We start from the raw sequence: 23,922 nt of genomic DNA, 5'->3' as shown, positions 1-23,922 counted from the left end.
AGTGTCCACGCCCGCTCGCAGGCCGGGCCACGCCCGCCCACCCCACCGCCTGGGGACGCAGCGGACGCAGCCGCGGCCTCGTCCGCGCCCCGGCCTCCGGCGCCGCTGCGACCCCAATCCATGACTTCACTGTGGTCGCTGCGCCGGGGGCCTCAGGCGGGGCCCGCGAGACTGTCGAGGTTTGGGTGTTGCTCGCGGCGGTTCGCGGGCCGGCCTTCGATTGTCGCGGGGAGGGGCGTAGGGGGCGGAGGCCAGCACCCGGGGACCCCCAGATCCGGGCGCAGCGCCGAGTTTAGAGCCAGGATCCCCGGGAAGGGAACGGAAGCGGTCCCTCATCCCCTTCCACCTCCCAGTTTGCTAGCATCGTGGCCTTCTTTTTGACATCCGATTGTAAAGCCAGGAATTCCTTCAGAGGCTTGTCGACGGTGGTGTTGGCCGCGGTCTTGAAAGGGGTTCGCCTCGGCATGTGTGCCGAACGCCGAAGTAATGATCTTCCCTCTCCCGTTTCCCTCGACTTTCGTTAATTTTTTTTTTCGGTGATGCTAACGGTGCTCTCCTGCGCAGGCTTTCTATAAAAAGCATTCGTGGCAGCAGTGTTAGTTATGAAATATTTTAAGTTTGAAGTTTTTAAATGGATTTTAATACCCATACTGTTTGCGTTTCATGAAGAATAAGCCAGTTCCGCTCTCTTAATTTATTAGAGTTGTTTGGAGTTGGGCCTGATCTGACTCTTTTTTTTTTTTTTTCTTGACCCCGAGTGAGTTCTCTTGCCAGCAGAAATGTATTCAGACGTTTTAGCACAATTGCTGTGGACTTTTCCTATTAATGTTTTAGTGGTCAATATGTATGCACCCGTAATGGAATTCTTGTAGAATCACTTGCAGCCTCCCTTATCTTGATCCATATCCCTCAGAAACGTTTGTAGTTCTTCGAACTAGCTGTATTGTTTTGTGATGAGGACTTAATGGAAGTGTAGACTCCCTTACACCTAAATCTTCTTGTGAGTGTGTTTTGTTTTGAATGAAAAAGTAAACTAATATATATTGAACACTTGGCAAGTGCTTTTCTAGGTATATTATTTCATTTTATTTGAACAGCCACCTCGAAGGAGGAAAAGGTGGTGATATCCCTCTTTCAGGTGAGAAAGTATTTGTAAGTGAAGCAGATTCTTAGGTCATACAAGTAGAGTCCAGACTTGAGATTGTAGACTGAGGTCCTATTTCAAATGCTGCAGCTCTATTATACCCTACTGTCCTTAAGTGGTGTTATTAATAACTTCAGAATTTTAGCATATATTACTGTTGTAAGTAAATATATTTTTGAACTGTATTCAAATTTGAGTGATTGTGATTTTAGAAATGCCATAAAGGGCATGTTTTAACAAGTATCTTAGAAAGACTTAAAAAAAAAAAGTCTAATTGAATCTTGACCGTTTTCATTTTCTTGAGGATCAAAGTGCTTCACATATACACCTGTGAAAAGTAGTGAACTCAGAGAGTTAGCAGCCAAAAGAGAATTTAAATTAGGTCAGGTCAAAAGAAATAATGCCCTAGAAGGTAACAAAGTACTGCCCACAGCATCACTTCTCTATCATACATCTGATTGCTATTGCACCTGCTGGTACGTATGCTGGTAAACACATCTCATGAGAAGCTCAGAATTTTCCATCAAGTCCTTGGGCTCTTTTAAAAAATCCTACATGTAAAATATGGACTGAAAAAATCTAGGTTTAGGACACTTCACTTGAAAGGTTTTTTGTTTTTTGTTTTTTCTTGATAAGATTTTTACCAGTCTGAAGATAACTTACATATAGTAAGTATTTCTGTCATTGTCATAGACTTACTTGACTTTCTGTCAGAGGAGATGCCAAGTACTTTTTTTGAAAAATTTGTTTGATGTTTGTTTATTTTTGAGAGAGAGAGAGAGAGCGAGCATGCATGCGTGAGCAACTAGGAGAAAGGCAGAGAGAGAGGAGACATAGTATCCTAAGCAGGCTTCAGACTCTGAAATGTCAGCACAGAGCTGGACGTGGGGCTCGAACCTACAAACTGTGAGATTGTGACCTGAGCCGAAGTTGTACTCTTAACTGACTGAACCACTCAGGCACCCCTAATGCCAAGTAATTTTTTTACTGTAATTTTCCTTTCCTGAGTAAGATCCAAATATAAGTATAATTGGAATTATAATTCTGGGTCCAGGTTATAGCTTTTACTGTAATTTTCCTTTCCTGAGTAAAATCCAAATATAAGTATAATTGGAATTATAATTCTGGGTCCAGGTTATAGCTTTTTATCCTCATCTAAATAAGAATTTAATCTGCATTGCACATTCTTAGCATTTAATAAATGTTGATTGTTTATGGGGGGCTTCTTGAATGAAATGTTAATATTTAAATAGTGATATTTTAAAAAATGTGACACTTCCCGACAGAGTTAAAGATTTTCAGGCAGTTAGGAATTTTGCCTTTTTTGTGCAGAGCCCTTTCCTAATCATTATATGGAGGGTATAAAGATGCAGAGTGGAGTTTGAGTTGGGTCTTTAAGAGTGGGTATGATTTTGATGGATAATTGGCTCAAGTGACAGTTTGAGTTGTGGAATCTAATCTTGGGAAAGTATTTAGGTGGCAAGCTGTAGAGGACTCTAAAGGCAAAACTGAGTTTGTATATTTGTGCAATGAAGAAGCATCAGTGATTTTGAAAACAGGCAGTCACATGGTCAATTCTTAGATTTTTTTGGGGAAGATAGATCAACACTGATGGAAATGATAGAAAAAAATTTGGTGGGGGGAATCAATTAGGCTATTGTAACTGCCTGGGTGTGAAGTGATAAAGTGGCATTGGAGGGTAACAGAGGTGTTGAGAGACCTTATTAAGATTGAGTCCATGGGGCGCCTAGCTGGCTCAGTTGGTAGAGCATGCAACTCTTGATCTCAGGATTGTAAGTTTGAGCCCCATGTTGGGTGTAGAGATTCCTTAAAAATAAAATCTTTCAAAAAAAAAAAAATCCATAGTGGGCTCTTCTCTGAAGTAAGATAGAAAGACTGAATTATGGCAAGTGTGGGAAGAAGTAAAGGATAATGCAGTCTTAAAGGGTAAGAGTCTTAGAGATGGGTTTTGGATTTAAGAGGGATTTCTGAGACCAGGATTTCTGAGATTGCATATGGGCATATTTGTTAATTCTAAGACTTCTAGGCTGGGAGCCTGGGAGGATAGTGGTGCTATTATCAGAGGAGAAATACTGGAGGTAGAGCAGGCTTATTAGGGAGAAATAGTGAGTTCAGACTTGTTAAGTTGTGATGACTGTAGGCCATTTAGGCTATATCCAGAAGGCATCTTGAAATTTAGAAGAGGGAAGTTGAAACTGGAGGTGAAAATTATGTAAGTAGTAATCTTGCATGGATGAGTACAGATTCTTATTTGAGGTCATTGATTAAGTGAAATTGCAAGCAGATGTGTATATTCATCGTTTTAGTAAACAATCCATTACATTCAATAGGTTTTCAAAGGGGTCCGTTGTCCCAGAAAGGTTGAAGAACTACTGAGGACAAAGATAACCCAGACAAATATTACTAAGAGATAGGCAAAGGAATAGGAATCTGAGGACTGGTGAGACGTAGAAGAATCAGAAAAAAAGAAAAAAAAAATGTATGACAGAGGAGAAATTGAAGCTGTGCATGCTTGTTCATTTATTAACTAAGATAAGTATTTTGAGTAAGTTGAGTTTGAAATACTTCCTGAATATGATTGAGACATCATACTGGTCACCTCCATAGAGATACTAGTTGAAATAGAGATACTTTAAGAGTGGATAAGATGAGAAAAATATGTCAGAACTGAGTCAAAGAAGTGCCTCACTTTAGGTGTCAATAGAGGACAAGTTGCAGAAGAGGACAGAGGAAGTGTGCTACAGAGACAGGACAACCAGGAATTCACATCATCACAGGAACCAAGGGAGACTGTAGTCATAAGGGATTGGCATTGAATACTGTAGAGGACAAACAATGCAGCTTGAAGACAAGCTATTAGACTTGTTGATTTTTCTACTCTCCTAAAAAAAAAAAAAAAAGATTCAAGCAAAATTTCAGTGTGATCATCTAATGGTTTAACATCCTGTGTTACTAAAACTTGTTGATTATGGCAGACTAGTAGAACCACCGTTTAAATCAGCACTTTCTGTTTGTTTTGTATACATTAATTAATCCTCATAACCACACTGCAAATGTGGTTGCTCTGTATGAAAGTGAGGAAACTTGAGACAGAGAGATGTTAGTTAACTTGCCCAAGGACACAAAGCTAGGAAATGATAGAGCATTCCAGCCTGTATGGTTCCTAAATGATGTGCCACCAAAGATCAAAGATGAGAAAATATATGCTTTTAATAACAGGAAATACCTGTTGTCTCCTTGCTTGTATCACTTTTTAGCCTTTCTAAAAACTTTCACATAAGGTAATTCAGAAAATATTTATTGAGCACCTGTTATGTGCCAGGATTCCCATGGTCTCTGCCCTGTAGTACTTTTTAGTCCAAATAGTTGTATGGAATTGAACAGTAATACAGAGTATACCAGTCCATTCAGAAAGAATATGTGTAACGATTTGAGAAAAAGGAGGCCTGAGTGATGTGGAGCTGTTGGGCTGTTTCTATGGCTTCACAGACTTTTGAGCTGGGTGTTGATGTATGATTAGGATTTCGCCTTGAATGTGCATTCTAGGTAAAGGAAAATGTACATGCAAAAGCAGCACATTAGGTCAGGAAAACCACAAGTTGTTTGGGATGGCAGGAGTATAGGGTGCCTTAAGGAGAAAGCTGAAGTTGAGACAGTGGGATGGGCAGGGTCAAGTCCTGAAGGACATTGTTTACTGAGGAGTTCAGTTTCATTTGTTAAGTGAGAGTCATTAAAGGATAGTCTTGTCTCTGCCAGTTCCTCCTCAAATTTTGTGAATTATGTTCCCCTCTTTGTCTTTTTTATGCTTTCTACCTGCTCTGCTTACTCTCTTTTCTTTCTGCTTATCTAGGGTTACTCAGTGGGTATGACTTTTATCCCCTTTCCAGGGGTATTTTGAAATGTCTTTGGGTTTTGTTTTGCTTTGGTTTTTTTTTTGGTTGTTACATTGATTGGGGAGTGTTATAGGCCTTCCATTTGTAGTGGTGGAGGCAGGTATGCTAAACGACCTACAGTGCGTGGTACAGTCCCTGTGCAGGAGAATTGTCCTGTCAGGATGCTAGCAGTATATCCCTCCAACCTTTGCAAAACATCGGGCCCTGTTCAAGTCCTGACTTCCTCTAAGGCTCATCTCCTCCATAAACATACCCTTACTGCTGTCTGCTGTTAGCACTCCCTCCCTTCCTAAAACTCTGGTAGGTCACTTGTACTACCTGTTTGAAAGGCAAGACTAGCAGTAGTGTATATCATTTATTGAAGCTCAAGACAAATGGATCTGGGATCAGATTCTTAGTTTTGCTTGTTAATTGTTAATTTTTTTTAAGTGTTTATTTTTGAGAGGGAGAGAGACAGACAGAGCATGAGCAGGGGAGGGGCAGAAAGAAAGGGAGACACAGAATCCAAAGCAGGTTCCTGGCTTTGAGCTGTTAGCACAGAACCCGACCAACGTGGGGCTTGAACCCAAAAACTGTGAGATCATGACCTGAGCTGAAGTTGGACACTTAACTGACTGGGCCACCCTGGTACCTCAATTGTTAATTTTTTTTTTAATTTTATTTTTAAGTAATCTCTGCACCCAACATGGGGCTTGAACTCACGACCCCAAAATCAGGAGTCACATGCTCTACCAACTGAGTCAGCCAGCAGCCTCTGTTAACCTTCTTTTTTTTCTTTAAAGATTTATTTATTTATCTATTTATTTATTTATTTATTTATTTTGAGAGAGAGTGAGCAAGCAGGGAAGGGCAGAGAGAGGGGGACAGAAGAACCAAAGCAGGCTCCATGCCATCAGCACAGAGCCTGATGCAGGGCTTGAACTCATGAGCCATGAGATCATGACCTGAGCTGAAGTTGGATGCTCAACTTACTGAGCCACTGGGATGCTAATCTGTTAACTTTTAATGAAGAAATCTCTTGGATACTTTTGGGAGCTCAAATATCTGAGTACACCAGTTTACATGAGCAACAGAAAATTCAGTGTTTTTGAAAGTTTTGAGTACTTCCAAGCTATTCAACAAAATTGATTTTGATATTAATAGCATCCCTATTGTGTAGAATTCTTCAGGTGCCTTGGTGGTTCAGTTGGTTGAGCTTCTGACTCGGTTTTGGCTCAGGTCATGATCTCATGATTTGGGAGTTTGAGTCCCGCATCAAGTGCTGCTGTTTGGAGCCTGCTTGGGATTCTCTCTCACCCTCTCTCTCTTTAAAAAAGAAAAAAAAAAGTGTAGAATTCCTGTGGTTAGCTATAACTGATAAACCATTTCCATGAATTTAATTTGTTTTTCATTATCAAGTATTTATGAGAACATTTTTACAAAAAGCGTCCCAGTTTTCCCAGGAACCATATAATATTTTCCATTTTGTTCACAATAAGGTACCTACTAATTAAAAAAGAACTGATTCCCCAACAAACATCCAGAGCTACTTCACCCTGTATCCAGTTCACTGTACCCACCTACCTAACCCTGAGATGCTATTTCTTCCCTTTTGTTTCTCTTTCACTACTTGGGCCTCCCTCGCATTGGAAAGCCAGCAGGGATTCTCCAAGGCACTTTTCAGATTCTTAGGACAGTGTATGTGTTTTGAACCCATGGCCAGTAGGAGCTGGGAAGTAGGGTGTGGGGGTAGGGACCTGCACAAGCCTGCCTTGTTTTAGGTACTGTGGTTTCAAGTTCATTTTCTTTCTCATCTTTGAGGTAATAGATATTTTTTTTATTTTATAGATGAAGAAACCAGATTTCATGTAACTTGTCCAGGGTTCACAGCCAATATATATATAGTGGAATTGAGATTTATCTAGACCCCCAAATCTGTGACTTTTTTTGTTTTTTGTTTTTGTTTTTTTTTGATAGATTTTACTCTGTTATACCAAGCTATCTGGAAACATACTTCCTACAGCCCCGGTTCCTGAATGCATTGGCACCGAAGTATAAAATGGTAATTGTCAGAGCTAACTTGGGGCTGTAGGGAGGTAGAAAAGGGAAAAACTGGATACTTGGAAAGGATGAGGGAGGTGGGGTCAAACTTTTTTATCAGGAGGTTAGTGTTGATTTCTTCTCACCCTTTCTACCTACGTCTACCAGTTTCTTGATTTCCATTCACTTAATGATGTTATTAAGTGTGTACCTGGCCTATGTGCTAGGCATTAGGATCAAAGTGTTGAACAGAAGAGGTGGTTTTACTCTGTGGTGTTTATAGTCCCACAGGAAAGGAATAACACCGAGTATGATGAGGTGCACAGTGCCACCGGGGTGTATAAAAGGTGGAGCTAAAATGTTTTGAATAGTCTGGGAAGATTTCCTGGAAGAAGTGGTGTTTAAGTTGGGACCTGAAGAACAACTTGGAGCTAGCTAATTGAAAGGTAGTGTAAGGTGCTGGAGTGTTTCATGCACTGTCTCATAGAAAATGACTGTAGAAATGGAACTTGTGATTAAGATTCAGGGCTCTTTCTTATGGTATTTCAGGGATAGGAAGTGCAGTTAAAGCTTCAAGTATGGTTGTAACCAGGAACTAGAAAATAGACCAGCGTACCTACCTCCTTCTCTCTTGACATTTACAAAATCAACTTGCACCCTTCGTCTCTGCACAGAGATTTTTTTTTCCTTTTTCAACACATCCCCATGCATTTGGCAGAAGAGAGCTTACCCTTGGTTCCCCAAGGTATGTGTCTTTATTTTTTTATTTTTTATTATTTTTTAATTTTTTTTTTTAACGTTTATTTATTTTTGAGACAGAGAGAGACAGAGCATGAATGGGGAGGGTCAGAGAGAGGGAGACACAGAATCTGAAACAGTCTCCAGGCTCTGAGCTGTCAGCACAGAGCCTGACGCGGGGCTCAAACTCACAGACCACGAGATCATGACCTGAGCCGAAGTCGGCCGCTTAACCGACTGAGCCACCCAGGCGCCCCCCAAGGTATGTGTCTTTAGTACATTGACAACTAGAGGGTGAGAGCACTCTAAATCTAATTCCTGGGGTAGAGAATCTGATCCAGTTTGGGATGGTGTCCACCTCTGGTCCAGTCAGCTGGTGGAATCATTTGAAAAGGCTGGACTTCTCTAAGGTATGAGGTATGAGGTGGGGGTAGTCAAAAGATGCCTCTTATTGAGTGCTAACTTGCCAGGTTAGTTCTTGGTGCTGTTTCCCCTGCTCTTCTCCAGGCTGGAATTTTTCCCTGCTTTTTGGAGCCTGTGGGGAAGGAAGGGAAGAGAGGAGAGGGAGAAGTAGTTGAAGCAGAAGGAGGGCTTTGGGTTGCTTTTAGAGTTCTTTTATTTTTCTATATCTGGCATTATAGGGGTGGCCCCTAAACTGGGTGGTATCTTTAAAATTTATTTAATATTTGATACATATATAACATGTAACACATGTATGAGTTATGCAGCCTAACAATAAAGTAAACAGCTAAGAAACAACATCTGCTGAGTGACTTCTTGACCAGATTGTCTGAGGCCAGCATTCTGATCTTTGGCCACAGGCTTCCTCCCAAGGTTTAACTTTTTTTCTGGAAGGCTGTATGATGGAGCATGTAAGAGCATGGGTTTTACTACTTAGATATGTGACTGCTGTAGGTTATCCAACTTGAGTCTTGTTTTCCTTATCTGTAGAAAGGGGGTAGTGTTGTATTCCTCAGTGTCATGAGGATTAAATGAAGTATGTAGGTGAAATGCTGAGTGCTCATACCTGGTTAATGCTCTAATTGTTATTCCCTTGAAGTAAATGGACCTGGTAAGACCTGGATCCTCTCTCACCTCACTCAGTCTCGTGGAGTATAAAGCAACTCATGCAGAAATAAAATGGTTAGACTTTGGGTCTATCAGGTTCCAGTTGTGTGATCTTGGGCATATGCCTCTCCTGTCCTGTTTGATTGAATGACCAGAGAGCATCTTATGTGCCAGGCCCTGAGCCATGTTCCTTGATCTCCCTCAAAAATGTTATACTAGTGTTTGGGGCAGGCAGGTAAGGAAATAAATTACTGAGTAATATAGTAAAAGTACTGTTATAAAATCATTCTGTGCTGAGCAGCTAACTCCCATCTAGGCTTCCTAGTTATAATTAACTCAACAAATAACATATGCACTAGACATGTTGTAGTTTTGTGGGTACATCAGTGAAATAAACATGTGGCCCAGGGAGCTTACAGTGTGTGGGATGCCTGGTGGAATGGGAGTGGCTTGAAGAGAGGGTTACAAGAGAGGCCTGGTCAGGGCCTTGGTGTTAACTTCTTTCCAGTGAGTTTTCCTTAATTTCTTTTTATAGCATTTATCCCCAACACAAGTCTAAAATACTTTTTTTTAAGTCACTAGATATGTCATTTAATTTTATTTTCTTTTTAATTTTTTTTTTTTTAACGTTTATTTATTTTTGAGACAGAGAGAGACAGAGAATGAACGGGGGAGGGGCAGAGAGAGAGAGGGAGACACAGAATTGGAAGCGGGCTCCAGGCTCTGAGCCATCAGCCCAGAGCCTGATGCGGGGCTCGAACCCACAGACCGCGAGATCGTGACCTGAGCTGAAGTCGGACGCTTAACCGACTGAGCCACCCAGGCGCCCCATATGTCATTTAATTTTAAATGGCCTTCCTGTTTTTCTGCATTTGGGAAGCTGAATGCACAAACCAATTTTTTAAGTGGGTTATTCTTTCTATTAAATGAAAAGAAAGCACTTTCTATACTAAGTGCTTCTTTTCTATACTAAGCAGAACATAAGTGTTTCTTATTACATATGTCCCCTAAAATAATTTTTGAGAATTTGAAGCCATAGCATAATTGTTCTATTTAAGAATCATATTTTGTTGTAAGAAATAAAACTGAGTGACAACTAAAAAGTTGGTGGGGTATCCTAACCAAGAATATTAATAGTTTCTTAACCAGTCAGGATCATCTACACAAATTCAAACTCTGTAGTTGTAATTTGTAAGGTTATTTCAATTACTAGCATTAATGAGGTGGTTTTTCCAAGCCTAAGTACCCTTAGAGCCTCCTGCTAGTGTGCTGGAAGGGTGGCCAGGTATGAGTCTAATACAGATATTGAGAATTCCCTTTAAGGACAACCTGAAGAGTCAAACAAATGGACAGAAAATGAAAATTGCAGCTCCTACTAATTATCAGGGTCTTACATTTTGTAGTTTGGACCTTAATTTGGCTAAACAAGCTCTCATCTATTTTTTAAAGTTTATTTACTCTGAGAGCGTGTGTGAGAGAGTGAGCATGAGCATGGGAGTAGCAGAGAGAGAATCCCAAACAGGTTCCGTACTGTTAGTGCAGAGCTCAGCTTGGGGCTCGATCTCACAAACTGGAAAATCGTGACCTGAATTGAGACCAAGAGTTGAACACTTAACCAGCTGAGCCATCCAGGCACCCCAACAAGCTCTTTTAAAATGCTTATATCCCTCCTTACAGCACATAGCCTTATCCATCACTTAATATGACATTGATTTTTTAAAAATTGTCCAAATAGCAAGCAAAAGGAAGCTTCTCTAGCTGTCTGCCTTTTATTTTAAAATAGCTATATCAACATATCCTAAAATTAAGTGTTCAGTTCAATAATTTTTAGTAAATTAACTAAGTTGTACAGCCATCACTGCAATCCAGCTTTAGAACATTTCCATCATTACAAAAAGTTCCCTCTTGTCATTTGCAGTCAGTTCCCACTCCTACTACCACCTCCAGACAATTCCTGATCTGCTTTCTGTTTTGCCTGTCCTTGAACTTTCATGAAAATGGAATCATGCAAGATACAGTTTTTTGTATCTGGTGTTTTCTTAAACAGGTTTTGAAATTCATCCATGTCCTTCCCAGAATCTGTAGTTGATTGCCTTTTGTCATTAAATAGTAATTAATTGGATGGATATACTAGATTATGGAAATGTGGAATGTTTTTGGGTTTTGTCTATTATGGATAATGCTGCTATACATTCATCTGTGTTTCTGTGTGGACATTTGGCTTTTATTTCTCTTGGTTACTTAGAAGTGGAGCTGATGGGCCATAGGGCAAGCAATGTGTATATGTAGGGGAGGGGATAATAGTGATTTTATTTTAAACCATAATAAAATTACAAATTAAATCATTGAACAAATATGAATACCCTGTGTACTCGTCACTATTCTAGGTACTGAGAATAGTGTGGTGAACAAAACTTAGTCCCTGATCTTGAGTTTGCTTTTTAGTAGAGAAGGTAGACTGTCACAAGCGCATAATGTTTCACTTACTGGTGAGTAGTATGAAGAAAACTTTTATAAAATGGGTTAAGAGTATAGAGTGGAGGGTGCCTGGGTGGCTCAGACGGTTGGGCATCAGACTTCGGCTCAGGTCATGATCTCCTGGCTCTAGGGCTTGGGGCCCTGCATTGGGCTCTGTCTGCTGACAACTCGGAGCCTGGACTTTGCTTCAGATTCTGTGTGTCTTTCTCTCCCTGCCCCTCTCCCTTTCATGCTCCGTCTCTCTCTTTGAAAAATAAACAAACATTTCAAAAAAAAAAGTCTTTAAAGAGTATAGAATGGAAAGAGGAAGGCATTTTTTTTCTGTAACAGAATAATTTTGAGCATTTTTAATGCTACACATTTAACACAATTTTTTACATTTAACAACTTTTTAATTTTATTTTTTAATTAAATTTTTAAAAATGTTTTATTTATTCTTAAAAGAGATACAGAGCATGAGCAGGGGAGGGGCAGAGTGAGAGAGGGACACAGAATCTGAAGCAGGGTCCAGGCTCTGAGCTGTCAGCACAGATCCTGATGCAGGGCTCAAACTCACAAGCCCTGAGATCATGACCTGAGCCGAAGTCGGACACCCAATGAACTGAGCCACCCAGGTGCCCCTAATTTTTTTAAATGTTTATTTATTTTTGAGAGAGACAGACTGCAAGTGGGTTAGGGGCAGAGAGAGAGGGAGACACAGGATCCAAAGCCAGCTCCAGGCTCTGAGCTGTCAGCACAGAGCCGATGCAGGGCTCGAACTCATGAACTGCAAGATTATGACCTGAGCCGAAGTCAGATGCTTAACCAACTGAGCGACCCAGGTGCCCCTTAACAACTTTTTTAACAATATGAAATGTATAGAAATATTATGAAGACAATACAAAAAAGCCTTTTCCCTGCCCTATTTGAGAGTAAATTGTTGATGCATACAGTGCCTCATGTCACCAGAACACTTCAATGTGTATTTTTACCAAATGAAATATCTCCTACATAACTGTAACATAGCCAGTCACCACCATCAGGAAATTAACAATGACACATTATTACTTCCTCCTCTTCAAACGCTATTCAGCAATCTGTGTTTCATTTAGTTGTCCTGTCTCTTTGGTCGTCTTAAGGCTGGAGCATTTCCTCGGACTTCCTTTGGCTCCAATGCCTTGACACTTTTGAAAATAGTGTTTTTATTTTTTAAGAAACCACCAGACTATTTTCCAAAGCATCTATACCATTTTACATTTCCATCAGTGATATATGAGGCATTCCAGTTCTTCACAGCCTTACCAACACTTGGTTTAGTCCATCTTTTTTGATTGTATCCCATCTAGTGAGTTTATAAGTGGTATTGCATAATAATTTTAATTTGCATTTTCCTCATGATTAATGATGATTTTTTTCCTGTGCATATCAACCAACCAGTTATATCTATTCTTTGGTGAAGTGTCTTGTCTTAACTTTTGCCCATTAAAAAAAAAAACCCATCTCTGACTTGGTTTTGAGATATAGAGCTCAGCACCCTCCATGTTTTCCTTCAGAATAGGAACAGCCAAGAATTTGAAGCATAATCCAAATCTAATCATGAGGCAACACCAGAAAAACCCTAGGTTAGGGATATTCTACAAAATAACTGCCTGTAATTTTCATGTCAAGGTCATGAAAGTCAAGAAAAAACTGAGGAATTGTTCCAGACTGATGGAGTCGAGGTGTGACAGCTAAATGTGATTCATGAGTCTCAGTTGGCACAATTGAATGGGGGCCTGAAGACTAGATTGTAATAATGTGCCAGTGTTAACAATTTTGGTATTTGCATTATGATTATGTGGGAAAATGGTCTCGTTTTGTTTGTAGGAAATACACACTAAATACCCCCTAATAAGGGGGTAATGAGGCATCATATTATTAACAGACTTTCAGATGCTTCAGAGAGTAAAAGTTTGATGAACTATGTTTACAATTTTTCTGTAGTTTAAGATTTAGTTCCTTTTCACTAAAGAGTTGTTTTTGGGTCCCAGAAAGGTGCTTGTACGAGGGTGTGTTGAAATTTGGGAGAAGTCACAAAAGGCATCTTTGAGGCAAGTGAAAGAACATTGGCCTGGGTGTCAGGGGACCTGAGACTCCCTCCATCCCTGCCATTGTTGACATGTTTCATGGGCTTATGCTGGTCACTTTGCTTCTGCGGGTTTTGGTTTTTGTTATCTGAAAATTAAGTGCTTAGGTAAAATCTCTAAAGTCCCTTCCAGCTCTAATGTTGTCATTGCCCGCAGAGACATTACATGAAATTAGCGTGTGTGCACATGTGTATGGTCATGTGTATATATGCATACATATGTACACATATATAAAGAGGTATCGTGTATGGATTATTTATTTCCGTTACTGGAAAGCTATCCATTTTAGTGTGGCTTACCTGAGAAACCTCTGGGTAGTCATTACTGAGATCTAAAACAATGGGGAGGGGTGCCTGGGGGTTCATTTGGTTAAGCGTCTGACTCTGGTTTTGGCTCAGGTCATGATCCTGTGGTTTGTGCATTTGTGAGTTTGAGCCCTGCATCCATGCTGGTGCTGGCAGGGCAGAGCCTGCTTGGGATTCTCTCTGTCTCTGTCTCTGTCTCTGTCTCTGTCTCTCTGCCCCTCCCCTAAGTGCACGCTCATGCTTGTGTGTGCGCATGCTCACATGCATTCTCTCTCAGAATAAATAAACTTAAAAACAAAAACCGGGGAGGGGGGGCCTTGGGTGACTCAGTCTGTTGGGCATCCAACTTTGGCTCAGGTCGTCAGGTCATGATCTCACGTCTCGTGAGTTCATGTGTTGGGCTCTATACTGACAGCTCAGAGTCTGGAGCCTGCTTCGGATTCTGTGTCTCCCTCTTTCTCTGCCCCTCCTCCACTTGCACTCTCTCTCAAAAATAAGCATTAAAAATTAAAAAAAAAACTGGGGGAACTTCCTATTAAAAACTAACAAAATAATTTAATATTAAAAGCTCACAAACGCTTGAGGAAATGATTATGTTCTGTGCTTTAAAAAAAAAAATAGCGTTTATTATTGAGAGACAGAGTATGAGCATGAGGGGCAGAGAGGAGGAGACACAGATTCTGAAGCAGGCTCCAAGCTGTCAGCACAGAGCCCGACACAGGACTCGAACCCACGAGCCGAAGTCAGACGCCCAACTGATGACTGAGCCACCCAGGCACCCCTGTTCTGTGCTCTTAAGTTGGAACTTCCTACACTGTACCAAAGTACTGGTTTACCTCAAGTGATTAGATTTTTCACATGTGTTTTTATTTTATTTTTATTTTTTTAAGTTTATTTATTTATTTTGAGAGAGAGAAAGTGTCCATGCATGTGAACAGGGGAGTGGCAGAGAGAGAGAGGGAGAGAGAGAATTCCAGGCAGGCTTCATGCTCAGCACAGAGTCCAGTGCAGGGCTTGACTCCATGATCCCACCACCGTGAGATTATGTCCTGGTCTGAAATCAGGAGTCTGATGCTTAAGTGACTGAGCCACCCAGTCTCCCCGAAGCAGATTTTTTTTTAAAGATCAATGTAATCTTTTCCTGTAAGTTTTGCAATACCATAGAGGCATATAAAAATATTTGATGTTATGTTTCAGATCAGTGAAAAACCAGTTGACAGCAACACTAGATTCATCTATCTAGAGCTGTCGTGAGAAGCATTCATCCTCTTGTTGGGCCATTCCACCTGTCATATATTTTGCTGATGTTTTTGAGCATCCTTTCAGGACAACTCTGATTACTTACCATCCACATGATGATAAAAGTGATATTCTTTGGAAGTGTTGTAAATTCTTTCTTTAGTCCAGAAGGAGCTGGAAAGAAAGAACATTTGTGATTGTCACTCTGACATAACTGCTAGGAAGAGCCATTTATTTCCTGCCACCAAGAAAGTGTAAGACAGAAATATTCATAAAAAGGCCGAAGTTTTAGAGAAACTTCAAGAATTGTTTCTGGTTACCCCAGCAGGCAGAATGTAGCAGAATGTTACCAAGAACTGGTAAATTTGTGTAGCATCCTAGAATTTAATGCTAATCTATAAAAATGTAAATTGGATAATATTTTGGCCTTTCATGGTTTCTGACTAGAGCAGGAAAGCCTCATGTTTCCCTACTAAGTAAGATGCTAGCATTGGACTGAGGTGTATTTCATTTACGTTAAGAAAGTATCTGTCACTTCCTATTTTGGTTGATTTTTTTAACGTAAATGAGTGAATTTTGTCAAATGTATTTTCTGCCTCCCATGAAGATGATCATATGATTTTTTTCTCATTACCATTACTAATATGAGGATCATATTAATAGATTTCCTTATATTGAACCTTCCTTACATTCTTGGAATAAATTGTACTTGGTTATATTGTATTATTTTGTATAATATGCTGTTGGATTTTGTTTGCTAATGTTTGAAGATTTTGTGTTGATATTCATAAATGATACTAGTCTATATATTTGTGCAATCTTTTGACAGGTGTAGGGTTTACTCTTATACTTTCTTCATAAAGTGAATTTGGAAGTTTTTTCTGTGTTCTGAGATAGCATTGGGATTACTTTACCTTTCTTTTCTTTTTAAAAAATTTTTAAAATGTTAATTTATTTTTGAGGGAGAGAGAGAGCACACATGTGCATGCGTGCCTGCAGGGGAGGGGCAGAGAGAGAGGGAGACACAGAATCTGAAGCAGGCCCCAGGCTCCAAGCTGTCAGCACAGAGCCCGACTTGGGACTCAAACTGATGAACCATGAAATCATGACCTGAGTTGAAGTCAGATGCTTAATCGGCTGAGCCACACAGGTGCCCCAAACATCATCGGTACCTTAGAAGTGACTTATCAAATCCCATTCTGAAGTTCACCACTATCCTCAGTTTTGTGATAATTATTCTTTTCAGCATTTCCCCCCTTTATATTTTTTACTTCAATTGAAGTATAATAAACATTTAGAAAAGTGTACATATCATAAGCTTATAGCTTGGTAAATTTTCACAAACTACACTCATGTAAATAACTAGTGCCCAGATCAACAGTCAGAACCCCAGCAACTCAGAAGCTCCCCCTTGAACTCCCTTCCCATCATTCTCCATAGTAACGTCTATTCTGATGTGTAGCGTAGATTCAGTTTATTTCGTACCTCACATGAATCATACAACATATTTGTTTTCTTTTGTATCTGGCTTCTTTTATTCAGTGTCATGTTTTTGTAGTTGTGAATTGTTCATTCTCATTAGTATTAGTATTCCATGGTATGACTTATACCATAGTAACTCATCCTAAGTACTGGTTAATACTCATTTGGATTGTTCCCAGTTTTTGACCATTATTAGTGGTGCTATCATAAGCATTCTAGTGCAGTATGTTTTGATGAGCATGTGTGTACATTTCTGTTGGGTGTATACCTAAGAGCAGAATGGCTGTGCACAGGGTATGTATACATAGGTTCCACTTTAGTGGATGTTGCCATACAATTTTCCAAAGGGGTTAAATCATATTCACACCCACTAGCAGTGTATTACAGTTCAGACTGCTCCATATCTTCAAAAACATTTGATATTTTCTACCTTAGTTTTAGCCATTCTGGTGGGTGTGAATTGTGGATTTTGTTTGCCATTTCCCTGGATGATTTTAGCTCTTCATATTACTTTATGACTATATTAGCAAAACTTTTGACAGTCTTCTTGTGAAGTGTTCAGGTGAGATTTCAGTCTTTAATAAATAATAGGAGTTCTTTATAGGTCATGGACATGAGTCTTTTTAGAATTATGTATTGCAGATACCTTCTCCATTCCGAGAGTTGCCTTTTCATGCTCTTGATGGAGTCTTTTTGATTCTCTTTCACAGATTTAAATTCTGTAGTGAACATCATCTTGTCATCTATTTTCTGCTAGCTAGTTTGGCAGTGTTAGAAGAAGGGATATTTGTGGGAAGAAGGCCCCAGGGAAGGAAGAAGGAGCAGGCCTTTAATTGGTATTGCACCTCCATTGTCTCTGGTGCAGTTGTGCATGTTGTGAGATCACAGATGGGAAGGTTAGAGGAGGTCTTCTTAGCTTAAGAGAAGGATACTATGGGAACAGACATCACTGTAAAACCATGCCAAATTGAGTATATGTAGGGGATTTTTTGCCAGGTGGCCTTAGCTTCTTAGTCAAGTAGGATGTAAGGTTGGTGCCCGTCAAGGGTGCGACACATGAGGGTCAGAGGCTTCGAAAGTGTGAAGAACATTTGAGACAGCTGTTTTGTGCTGGAAAGTCAGCTAGAGATGACTCAGTGGACTTGCTCTACTCCTTGAGATTTAGGCCTTTGTTCCCTGATATATCCCCAGCACCTAAAACATTGCACGTAGTAGGTGCTCAGCAAATATTTGTTGAATCAGCCAGATGTAACAGTACCAGTGATGGAACATTGAGGCTGACTAGCTCTGCTCTGTGCTGCCCTCATATTTTCCACCTTCTCCATTTCTCTTCATTTCCCTATATTATTTGAATACCTGAATTGATGGAAGAAATAAATTCCTCACTAAACTATAAGCCTCTTTAAGAGCAGCAGGAACATGTCTCATTTATCAGTTTAGGAACTTCATTTAAAATCTCAGCTCTGGTACTAATAGTTGGATGACTTAGAGCACAGCATTTAACTTCTCAGAGTCTCATTTCACTTTTTAGTGAAACAGAGATCCTGTCTTATGAGTGCTGAAATGACTACATCAACTAAGTCACTGTGTAATCCTAAGAGCAGTTTTTCTTGCATCCCAATATGAGACTAGAGAATAAAGCATTGAGATGAAGACTAGGGGGTACAGATTGGGCATCTGTATAAGTAGATAATCTTATAAGGTTGGTTTGGAGGATTTAAAATAAATTTTTTTAACTGTGGTAAAACGCACATGATATAATTTACCGTCTTAACCATTTTGAGTGTACAATTCAGTGCAAGTGTATTCCCATTGTTGTAGGAACAGATCTGTAGAACTTTCTCATCTTGCAAAACTGAAACTCTGCCCATTAAACAACTCCATTCTCCCCTTCTCCTAGCCCCTGGCAACCACCATTCTAAATTTCTGTCTCAATGAATTTTACTACTCTGGTTACCTCATAGAAGTGAGATGTCCTCAAGGTTCTTCCATGTTGTTGCAGATGGCAGGATTTCCTTCTTTGTTATCCATTTCATCCATTCATGCACACTTGGATTGCACACTTTTGGCTGTCGTGCATCAATAATGCTACTTTTAACATGGATGTACAGGTATCTCTGTAAGACCCTGCTTTCAGTTTTTCTTGGATGTGTAGCCAGAAGTGGGAATTGCCACATCATACCATACTTCTAGGTTTAATGTTTGAGGAACCACTGTACTGTTTTTCAGAGCATCTTGCACCATTTTACATTCCCATCCAAGGGTTCTGATTTCTCCACATTTTCACCATCACTTATTTTCTGTTTTGTTTTTGTTTTTGTATTTGTTTTTTTTTTTGAGAGTAGCCATCCTAATTGGTGTGAGCTGGGGAGCTTGTTTTGATGGGTTTGTACCCTGTATGTGTGGTGTGTTTTCAGTGAGCAGTGGATATTTGACAGCTAAGTGGGAGTGGCTCTTCCGGTAAATAGTGGTAAGCATTTGCTGGGCTAAAAATAGGGGTCAGGCACAACCCTTACCTCAGAGGGGCCTTTAGTAAATAAAGTAGGGAGCTTACAATTTGAAGTCTGTGTGTATGAGTGTGTGTGTTCCCTAGTACGCCCTTTGTTCATAGACAATTATAAAAGTACTTCTTAAACTAATGGTCATACAGTATCACCGTTGTTAATTAATTGATGATATTCTACATTGAAAGATAAAGACTATTTTATTTATTAAATTTTTTTTTAACGTTATTTATTTTTGAGAGAGAGAGAGCATGAACAGGGGAGGGGAAGAGAGAGAGGGAGACTCGGAAGCAGGCTCCAGGCTCTGAGCCATCAGCCCAGAGCCCGACGCGGGGCTCGAACTCACGGACTGTGAGATCATGACCTGAGCTGAAGTCAGACGCTTAACCGACTGAGCCACCCAGGCGCCCCTATTAAAATTTTTTTTTAATGCGTATTTATTTTTGAGAGACAGACAAGGCATGAGCAGGGGAGGGGAGAGAGAGAGGGAGACACAGAATCTGAAGCAGGCTCCAGGCTCTGAGCTGTCAGCACAGAGCCAATCATGGGGCTCGAACTCAAGAACTGTGAGATTATGAGCTGAGCTGAAGTCACACACTTAACCAGCTGAGCCACCCAGGTGCCCCAGGAATATTTTATTTTTATTCCTTAGGTTTTTAATGGAATTTTAAAAGACCTCATGATAAATTTTCCAATTATTCAGACCATCTTCATAAATACTCTGATACTCATAAATCCTAGAATTTTCCATTTTCCTCAGTCTTGTGATGGAGCCTTCAGGACTTACAGTCTCCCTGAGCATGGAGGAGGTGGGCATCACCCTCAAGTTCTTTATTATCGCTTAATGGGGTAGAGGGAGAGGGTAGTAAGTACCCAGAGGATCGTATGCATTGAGAGGGTAGGGGAAAGCCCAGCCTGCTTTATTCGTGGGGGTGGGGAGCAGGCATTGGGGTGGAGGTGGAGAGAGGTACTACTTTCTTCCCTAAATTGTCTCAGATTCTTCTTGTTCCTGGAGTATGAACTTGATTTTTTTTTTTAATGGTTTTAATGCATATGATGAAACTATCAAATTTCTTTGTAGTCAGGCTTTTTAGGAGAAGCCTGTAGCTGAAGAAGAGCATTAATTACGGGTTCAGTTATTATTCCTAGTAGCAATAATAAATAATATCTGGTCAGAGGTGTTTTTTTTTCCCCAAAGATGGTTTATTAAAATACACAGTTAGCCAAGTGCTGCATGTATCTTAATTGTTCAGCCCAATGAGTTTTTGCAAACTGAACACACCTAGGTAATTAGTACTCAGATCAGGAAACAACAAGCAGAGGCCTGCCTTGTTCTTCCTTTCAGTCACTACCCACTCCTCACTCACCAGCATGGCCATTATCCTGACTTCTAACATGTAGATGAGTTTGCCTGGTTTTGTACTTTATGTAAATGAATCTTACAGCATGTTTTCTTTTATGTTTAGTTTCTTTATTTTTTTTTATTTAAAAAAAAATTTTTTTTTTAAACGTTTTATTTATTTTTGAGACAGGGAGAGACAGAGCATGAACAGGGGAGGGTCAGAGAGAGGGAGACACAGAATCTGAAACAGGCTCCAGGCTCCGAGCTGTCAGCACAGAGCCCGACGCGGGGCTCGAACTCACGGACCGCGAGATCATGACCTGAGCCGAAGTCGGCCGCTTAACCGACTGAGCCACCCAGGTGCCCCGTGTTTAGTTTCTTTAATTCAGCATTGTAAGAATCATCCATATTGTGCATGTCTGTAGTTTAATATTTTACTTAAAAAATTCTTTCTAAATGTATATTTATTTTTGAGAGACAGAGCATAAGAGGAGGAGGGGCAGAGAGAGAGAGGGAGACACAGAATCTGAAACAGGCTCCAGGCTCTGAGCTGTCAACACAGAGCCTGATGCGGGGCTCAAACCCACGAACCACGAGATCATGACCTGAGCCAAAGTCAGATGCTTAACTGACAGAGCCACCCAGGTGCCCCAATATTATTTTACTTTTTGAAGCATACTACTGACAACCTAGGAAAGAACTTTCGTCATTTTTCTGTAATTGATCCTGTGGCTTTGCAGTGCTGTTAATGCTCTATTTCTGGAGGGAAGAAGTTTTTGGGTAGTTTTCATATTCCATTCCTTTTCCAGACCACATGACACTTACAAAGTTTTCCATTATCTTGTTCTCATTCCATTGCTGTATTGCTAATCTAATGCTATGTGATAAATGCCCTATAATTTAGTGACTTAAAACAGCAAATATTTGTTACTACACATTTTCTGTGGATCAGGGATTGAGGAGTGGGCCTCGCTGGACATTTCTGGCTCAGGGATTCATGACTTTGCACCCAAGATCTTAGCTGGGGCTACAGATATCTGAAGGCTTGCCTTGGGGCTAGGGGATCTGCTTCTGATTCACAAGGCTGACAAGTTGTTACTTGTAGGGGGACAGGGAGTTAGGCCTCAGTTTCTCCTCGGGGAGGCCTCTTTATAGGTTGCTTGAGTGTCCTCACTGCATTGTAGTTGGCCAGGCCCTCCCCAGAGAGAGTACCTTTTTATGATGTAGCCTGGGAAGGCATAGCAGCACTCTACCCACCTCCTCCTTCCTTTCCTTTCCTTTCCTTTCCTTTCCTTTCCTTTCCTTTCCTTTCCTTTCCTTTCCTTTCCTTTCCTTTCCTTCCTTCCTACCTTCCATCTCTCCTTCCTTCCTTCCTTTCTTCCTTTTTTCCTTTTTAAAAAATTTTTTTTAACATTTATTTTTGAGAGAGAGAGAGTGTGAGCGGGGGAGGGGCAGACACACACACACACACACACACACACACACACACACACACACACACACAGAATCTGAAGCAGGCTCCAGGCTCTGAGCTGTCAGCACAGAGCCCCATGCGGGGCTCAAACTCAAGAACTGCGAGATTATGACCTGAGCTGAAGTCAGACGCTTAACTGACTGAGCCACCCAGACACCCTAATTTTTTTTTAATTCTTAAAAAATGTTAATTTATTCATTTTGAGAGAGTGCGCGTGCATGTGCGCACGCGCCTACTTGTGAGAGGGGGAGGGGCAGAGAGAGAATCCCAAGCAGGCTCCTCACCAGCAGCGCAGAGCCTGATGCAGGGCTCAAATTCACAAACCATGAGATCATGACCTGAGCTGAAATCAAGAGTTGGATACTTAACTGACAGAGCCACCCAGGCACCTTGTGGATTTCTTTTGTAACTCCTTCAGTGTAAAACCTGAACTGAACTATCATGAGGCTATTTATTTATTTTTCCCATTCAGTGTAATTGTTCATATAGTATGCTGCAGAAATATCAGTATTGGACTGCTGGATGTGACACCAGACCTTGCCAGGGGTTTCGTATGCTGCATCTATATGCACTCTATTACCTTTGTAAATTCCGAAAAGTACTGAATTCTAAAACCCCTCTGATTCTGGGGATTTTAGCTAAGAACTAATGAATGTTCACGTCTTCAGAACTTAGTACAATTTGTTATTCCCAAATAATATGATTTGAGGATTGTGTCAGCTCTTTATTATAGAAAATCTCAAAATACAGAAAGGCACATACACCCAAAAAATTTCACCTGTAATGCTACCATCCAGAGATACCTGCTGTCAACATCTTCACACCTTTTTTCCTATTAAAATTGGGATTATGTTACAGTTGACTTTTGAACAATATGGGGGTTAGGATTACCAATCTTTCACATAGTCAAATCTGCATATAACTTTTGACTTCCCCAAAACTTTTAATTAGTAATTTTACTGTTGACTGGTCCCCTTGCCAATAATATAAAGTTAATACATATTTTGTATATTATACGTATTATATACTGTATACTTACAATAAAGTAAGCTGGAGAAAAGAATGTTAAAGTCATAAATAAGAGAAAATACATGTACGGTACTATACTGCATTAAAAAAATTCATATGGGGGCACCTGAGTGGCTCAATAGATTAAGTATTTAACTTCAGCTCAGGTCATGATCTCACGGTTTGTGAGTTCTCTTGTGTCAGCACAGAGCCTGCTTCAGATCCTCTGTCCCCCTCTTTTTGCCCCTCCCCCCCTCCCCCTCTTCTCTCTCTCTCTCTCTCTCTCTCTCTCTCTCTTTCTCTCTTTTTCTCTCTCTCAAAAGTAAATAAACATTTAAAAATTTTACAAGTAAATGGAGCCATGCAGTTCAAATCCATGTTCAAGGGTCAGTTGTATATAGTTTGGTGTCCTGACTCTTCCACACAATGTGATATTCCTTTCTTTTCTGTTCTCTTTTCTTTTCTTTTCTCTTTTCTTTTCTCTTCCCTCTTCTCTTCTCTTCTCTTCTCTTCTCTTCTCTTCTCTTCTCTTCTCTTCTCTTCTCTTCAAGTTTATTTATTTTGAGAGAGAGAGAGAGAGAGTATGTGAGCAGGGGAGAGGGAGAGAGAAAATCCCAAGCAGACTCCACACTGTCAGCGCAGAGCCCAATTTGGGGCTCGAACTCATGTATCATGAGATTTTGACCTGAGCTGAAATCAAGAATCAGACACTTAACTGACTGAGCCATCCAGGGGCCCCAACATGATGTATTTTCTAAGCCACTAAACATTCTTTGAAAACGGTCAAAATTTTAAAACCATATCATTCATGCATTACAAAGCAATATGTTTAAATATTAAATAAAAAGGACTTTTTAACGTTTATTTATTTTTGAGACAGAGAGAGACAGAGCATGAACGGGGGAGGGGCAGAGAGAGAGGGAGACACAGAATGCAAAGCAGGCTGCAGGCTCCAAGCCATCAGCCCAGAGCCCGACGCAGGGCTCGAACTCACGGACCGCGAGATCATGACCTGAGTTGAAGTCGGACATTAAACCGACTGAGCCACCCAGGCGCCCCAAGGACTGAACTTTTTAAAAAGATAGTTTTAGAATTACAGAAA

The 23,922-nt window shown here is 40.4% G+C and overlaps 1 protein-coding gene and 1 long non-coding RNA gene across 2 annotated transcripts in view; both read left to right on the top strand.

The window, feature by feature from the left end:
* MAPK1 (mitogen-activated protein kinase 1) overlaps positions 1–23,922 on the top strand; it is a 106,740-nt gene that overhangs the window by 345 nt on the left and 82,473 nt on the right. The gene's annotated exons all lie outside the window — the stretch shown is intronic.
* Positions 9–4,081, top strand: LOC128777045 (uncharacterized). Its single transcript, XR_008422197.1, has 2 exons — positions 9–2,198; positions 2,279–4,081. It is a non-coding gene; the product is annotated as an uncharacterized LOC128777045 (long non-coding RNA).

Source organism: Panthera pardus, unplaced genomic scaffold (assembly GCF_024362965.1).
Source record: "Panthera pardus isolate Hobbes unplaced genomic scaffold, ASM2436296v1 HiC_scaffold_15, whole genome shotgun sequence".
Taxonomy (NCBI): Eukaryota; Metazoa; Chordata; class Mammalia; order Carnivora; family Felidae; genus Panthera; species Panthera pardus.
This window is presented reverse-complemented; position numbering and strand designations above follow the sequence as displayed.